Here is a 5,533-nt window from a genome sequence, read left to right on the forward strand (position 1 = left end):
AAGAGAGAGAGGGAGGGAGAAAGGGAAAGTTCTGGAAAACTTTTTTTTTTTTTTTTTTTATACGCATTTACATATTTTATTTATTTATTTATTTTCTAATGGAAAATTTAAATACATATTAATTATGGAAGAATTTTCATTTATTCGATAATGTTGAGTAAGATTTTTGTTTTTTTCGAATTGGGTAATAATAATAATAATAATAATGGCACGCAATTTTGACACAAATTTTTTAAATGACTCGTGGTTGTTGTTGTTAATGGGGCAAAATAATAATAATAATAATAATATTACGACACACGGGTTTATAATAATTTAATATAAGAGAAATAACGGAAATGAAATATTATTGTCGGAAAATTGGAAAAAAAATTATTATTATTATTATTATTATTATTATTATTATTATTATTATTATTATTATTATTATTATTGTTATTCGTAGGTTAATAAAAATAAATCATTAATTGTTATTATCGCGTATACATGATGACATTTGAATATAATTGGCAGGGAAAAATTCGATTGTTTAATTATTATTATTATTGTTATTACCTTGATTATAATTGTTTTTTACCAAAAAAAAAAAAAAAAAAAAAAAAAAAAAAAACGTTAAAAGGAAAACTTAGTGAGAGAGAGAGAGAGAGAGAGAGAGAGAAAAACTTTACGTCCTATGGGAAAACATTATTATAAAAATTGCGGAAGTTTTAAATATATATTAATAAAAAATACTATTTGAGAATTTTAAAGAGTTGTTAAAAAATTATATGGAATGCATGGATGCTTTTTCAAAGTCGAACTTTTTTTAAAATTTTATTTCGGTGATAACGCTAATTAAAATTTATAATCGATAGATCGATAGATCGATCGATTAATTGAAAAAAAAAAAATGGCGGAAGAAAAAACAAACAAACAAACGGGTGGCAAATGGTGGCTTTTAACGTGGAAAATTAATTTTTTTTTTTTTATAAACATTTGTTTTTATTATTATTATTATTATTATTATTATTGTAATTTATTATTTTAAATTTACGTTAGTATATACGAGTGGTGTAATGATGATGATGATGATGATGATGAAAAAAAAAATAAAAAAATTACATAAAATTGATATTATTTATCGATAAACTTACATATTAAAAAAAAATGTATCGTGGTATTGATGATGACGTACGTACATAAAAAAAAAAAAACTAAATAATTTTCTCTCTCTCTCTCTCTCTTTTTAATTAAAAAAAAAAAAAAAAAAAAAAATGGCGAACAATAAAATGGAACGTCCTACTAAACTGACTCGTTAATCGAATAATGCGATAATAATAATTTCCCTCGACTTTCGTACGACTGACTCATTTTCTTTTCATTTTTTTTTTTTTTTTTTTCGTATTTTTTCTTTCTTTCTTTTCATTCGATATCTTATTATTTTCTATCGTTTAATCATAACAAATATATTTATTATTATTATTATTATTATTATTATTATTATTATTAATAATAATATCGTTGTTATTCGTCGCGTGTTTTTAATCGATGAAAAATAAATAAATAAATGGGAAAAATATTTGCATTTGAAAGTGTAAGAGAGAGAGAGAGAGAGAGAGAGAGAGAGGGGGGGGGGGTTTCAAGTCTGATTTTAATCGTCGTAACCTTTGAAACTTATTTGAAAAAAAAAAAAAAAAATTTTTTTTAAATAATTTTTCTTGTTTTTTTTTTAGTTGCCGCCATCTTGTTACGTCATCAAGCCAAAAATGAATGAACGAGAAAGAAAAAAATTGTTTCTCTACCGGGGAGATAATAATAACGGTAAATTACATAACTTTTACTTTTTTTTTCTATTTCTTTCTTTCTTTCTATCTTTCCTTCCTTCTTCCTCTTTTCGTATTAGAGAGAAAAAATAAAAAAAAAATGGAACACGTAAAAACGTTCGTTTGTTTAAAAAAAACTTTTGTGCAAAAGTCAGAGAGAGAGAAATTGTTGTTGTCGTTATGATTCTCGTTTATTTTCTCTATGATTTCATACGTCATTTTATTATTTAAAATATAATTATTAAAAAGTCTTTTTTTTTTTTTTTTTTTTGGAAATGCGGAAACGTTTTATACTCGCTTCCACGTATTATTATTATTATTATTGTTGTTGTTATTATTATTATTATTATTATTATTATTATTATTATTATTATCGTTTCATTCTAACGATATTTCGCGATTTATCCGAACTTAAAATAATTATTAGCAAGTCGACATTTCGTTTTTGAAATCACGAAAAAAAAAAAAAAAAAAAAGTTTTGAAACAAAACAAGAAGTTTTTTATATTACTGGCAAAAACCTGTTCGCCATTTTTACGAAATTTAGTCGAAATGAGAGAAAAAGTATTTTTTTTTCGATTTTGTAAAAATTTTATAATAATTTAGTTGCAACTTGTTTGAAATTAATGCAAGCGGACAGTTGTTGTTGTTGTTGTTGTTGTTGTGGTTGTTGTGAAAGAAAAGTAATAAAACGTTACAATAGTACACAAACTTTTTTTTTTTTTTTTTTTTTTTTTAAACAATATTATGATTATTGTTAACGTTTAGGAGAAAACAAACAAACAAACAAACAAACAAAACAGTATTGTTGTTTTGCTTTTTATTTTTTGTTAAACAACACGTTAACGGTCGCATTGTGGGGGGGAAGGAGGAGGGGAAAACATAATTTTGCTGATTTAAACTTTTCTGTTAGAAATTGATTGAATTTTTTTTTTAAACTCGTCTTTTCTTCTTCTCTATTGTTAAAAAAAAAAAAACCGTTAGAATAAAATAAAATAAAATAAAAAAATTTTGCCGAATCATTTAAAAAAAAAAAAAAAAGTCGAAAAGAGTTTTTTTTATATTTATTTCTTAGTACCGTGAACTAATAAGAGTTTTTTTTATAACGTCTTTCTTTCTTTTATTATTATTATTATTATTATTATTATTATTATTATTATTAGTATCGAGTGTTGAGAAGAAACATTTTGTTGCCTTGAACTTAAAGAGAAAAAAAAATGAACGAACGAACGAACGTTAAAAAAAAAAAAAAGTACATTGAGGTAGAAAAGAAAGTCTTGGTTTTCTCTGGTTATTATTATTATTATTATTTTTTTTTTTGGTAAATTGTCGGCAGTTGTTACAAACGTGTCGTAATCTTGTCAAATTTATTTATTTAATTAGTTAATTAATCATTATTATTATTATTATTATTCCTCTTAGCTTGTTTTTTTTTTTTTTGTCGTCTGCTACAAAACCAAAAAAAAAAAATGGGAAGTGTAAAAAATTAATTAATTGATTAGACCTTTGTCGTTTCTCTCTCTCTCTCTTTCTATCCATCTATCTATCTCTCTCCTTGTTTTGAATAATAATAATAATATTCATAATGTTACACGTGTGTCAAAAGAATTTAAAATTATTAATTTTTTTTTTTTACACGTAAATTAAAAATTTTAATTAAAAAAAAAAAAAAAAAGAATCCAATATGGCGACTCTCGTCGTGTATGATTGATTGTAGTTAATATTAAACGTAGGTTAACTTTCTAAACAAAAGTAATGTCAATTATAATAGTGTTGTGATCCCAACGAAATGTGATATATTTTTGATAAGTGAATGAGAATAGTGACTCCATTCACACAGTAGACGCAAAGTCAGCATGTCTGGAAGCTTCGCTTTTCTTATCTAATCTTAAGTGCTAGTGAATGAATAATGACTAGCGATTGTTTTGGTCTTCATATAAATAGTGGGCTTCAGCACCACGTCTGGGTCTTTCGACATCAGTCCGTCAGTCAGTGCATCTTAGGTTGGATTCAAGAGCATCACATTCTACTTCCACTTATATTGTACTTAGTGTTTTTACTGATAAAGTAGTGTAACTAGTGGTATTTCTGGTTAATATAATACATCAGGTAGAAATTGTCTACTTATTATATTAAATATCCGAATCAACTGCGAGCATACTACAAATCAGCAAGACCGAATTCCTCGAGAACGAGGTCCATAACATAAATTGGCGCAGTCGGTAGGATCACTTCTGGACACCAAGGAACCATTTGAATAGAATATTATTCGTTCTACGGTGGTGAGTTTCAACTCTTTGTCGGAGTCGAGGAGAAGAATTCAAGTAAGTGGAAATTTTAAGAATTGCTCATTAACATATCCATTATGCCTAAACCTGATGCACCTCCACAAAGTACTTCCCAAACGTTATCTCTGGAATTCCTATGGAGAATAATTCCTAACGAATTTTCTGGAGAGCGAGATCAACTAAACAGTTTCATCTCCGCTTGTACCGAAGCCATTAATCTATCCTCCGAAGAAAACAGATATCCTTTATTCCGATTTATCTGTTCCCGGTTGACTGGTGGGGCAAGTGAACAGATTTGTACTGACGAGTACGATAATTGGGACGAATTAAAAGACAAATTAATAGAAAAATATCAAGACAGCGTACATTTCTCCCAGTTAGTCGAAGACCTCGGTGTTTGTAGACAAAAACATAATGAATCCGTATCTGACTTCTATTATAGACTAGAAAAATTAAACAGTCAGGTATTGGCTTACTTAAAACTGAACACCGAAAATAAAAATCCTGAAAATAAAGAAGGAATTATGGTGAAATATGCTCAAGGTCGTAAAAGAAAAAAAAAAAAAAGGAAAAGTTAAAACGACTTCATTTTTAGTTGACGACCCAGAATTTAAGCTATTCAAAAACTAAAGAAAAAAATTTATTTATCCAAAGGTATCGTAAATTTAAAAAATATAAAAAAAAAAAAAAAAAATTAGAATTAACGAGAATTTTCATAAATTTATAAAATCTCATTACCTAAGGTATCTATAAAAAAAAAAAAAAAAAATATTGTAATTCTTTCAAAGTTTCAAAAGATGAATTATCAAACAAAAAATTTCGGGAAATCCTTATATCCTGAATCCTTTCCCGAAACCCAGGAGGAAATAAAAATAATAAAAGAAAATATAATAAGAAATAAAAATAATAAAAAGAATCCTAAATTAGTACCAAGAAAAAAAAATTATATTATATTTCTTCAAAAGTGGGAATCTATAAAAAAAATATAAAAATAAAAAAATAAACAAATTTAATAAAGGAAAGAAAATTTTCCTTAAAGTAGGTTGCTGTAGTAAAGCAACTGATCCTAAATATTTTCTAGTAAAGTAGGTTGCAAAAAGCAACTGATCCTGAATATTTTCTTGTAAAGTAGGTTGCAGAAAGCAACTGATCCTGAATATTCCCTAGTAAAGTAGGTTGCAGGTAAAGCAACTGATCCTAAATATTAATTAAAGTAGGTTGCTTAAAAGCAACTGATCCTAAATATTAATTAAAAGTAGGTTGCAGAAAGCAACTGATCCTAAGTATTTTCCAGTAAAGTAGGTTGCAGGTAAAGCAACTGATCCTAAATATTTTCTCGTAAAGTAGGTTGCAGATAAAGCAACTGATCCTAAATATTTTCATGTAAAGTAGGTTGTTCAAAAACAACTGATCCTAAATATTTCTCACAATCAAATGGGACATT

Source organism: Pediculus humanus, genomic scaffold (assembly GCF_000006295.1).
Source record: "Pediculus humanus corporis 1103172107391 genomic scaffold, whole genome shotgun sequence".
In the NCBI taxonomy this organism is placed as follows: Eukaryota; Metazoa; Arthropoda; class Insecta; order Psocodea; family Pediculidae; genus Pediculus; species Pediculus humanus.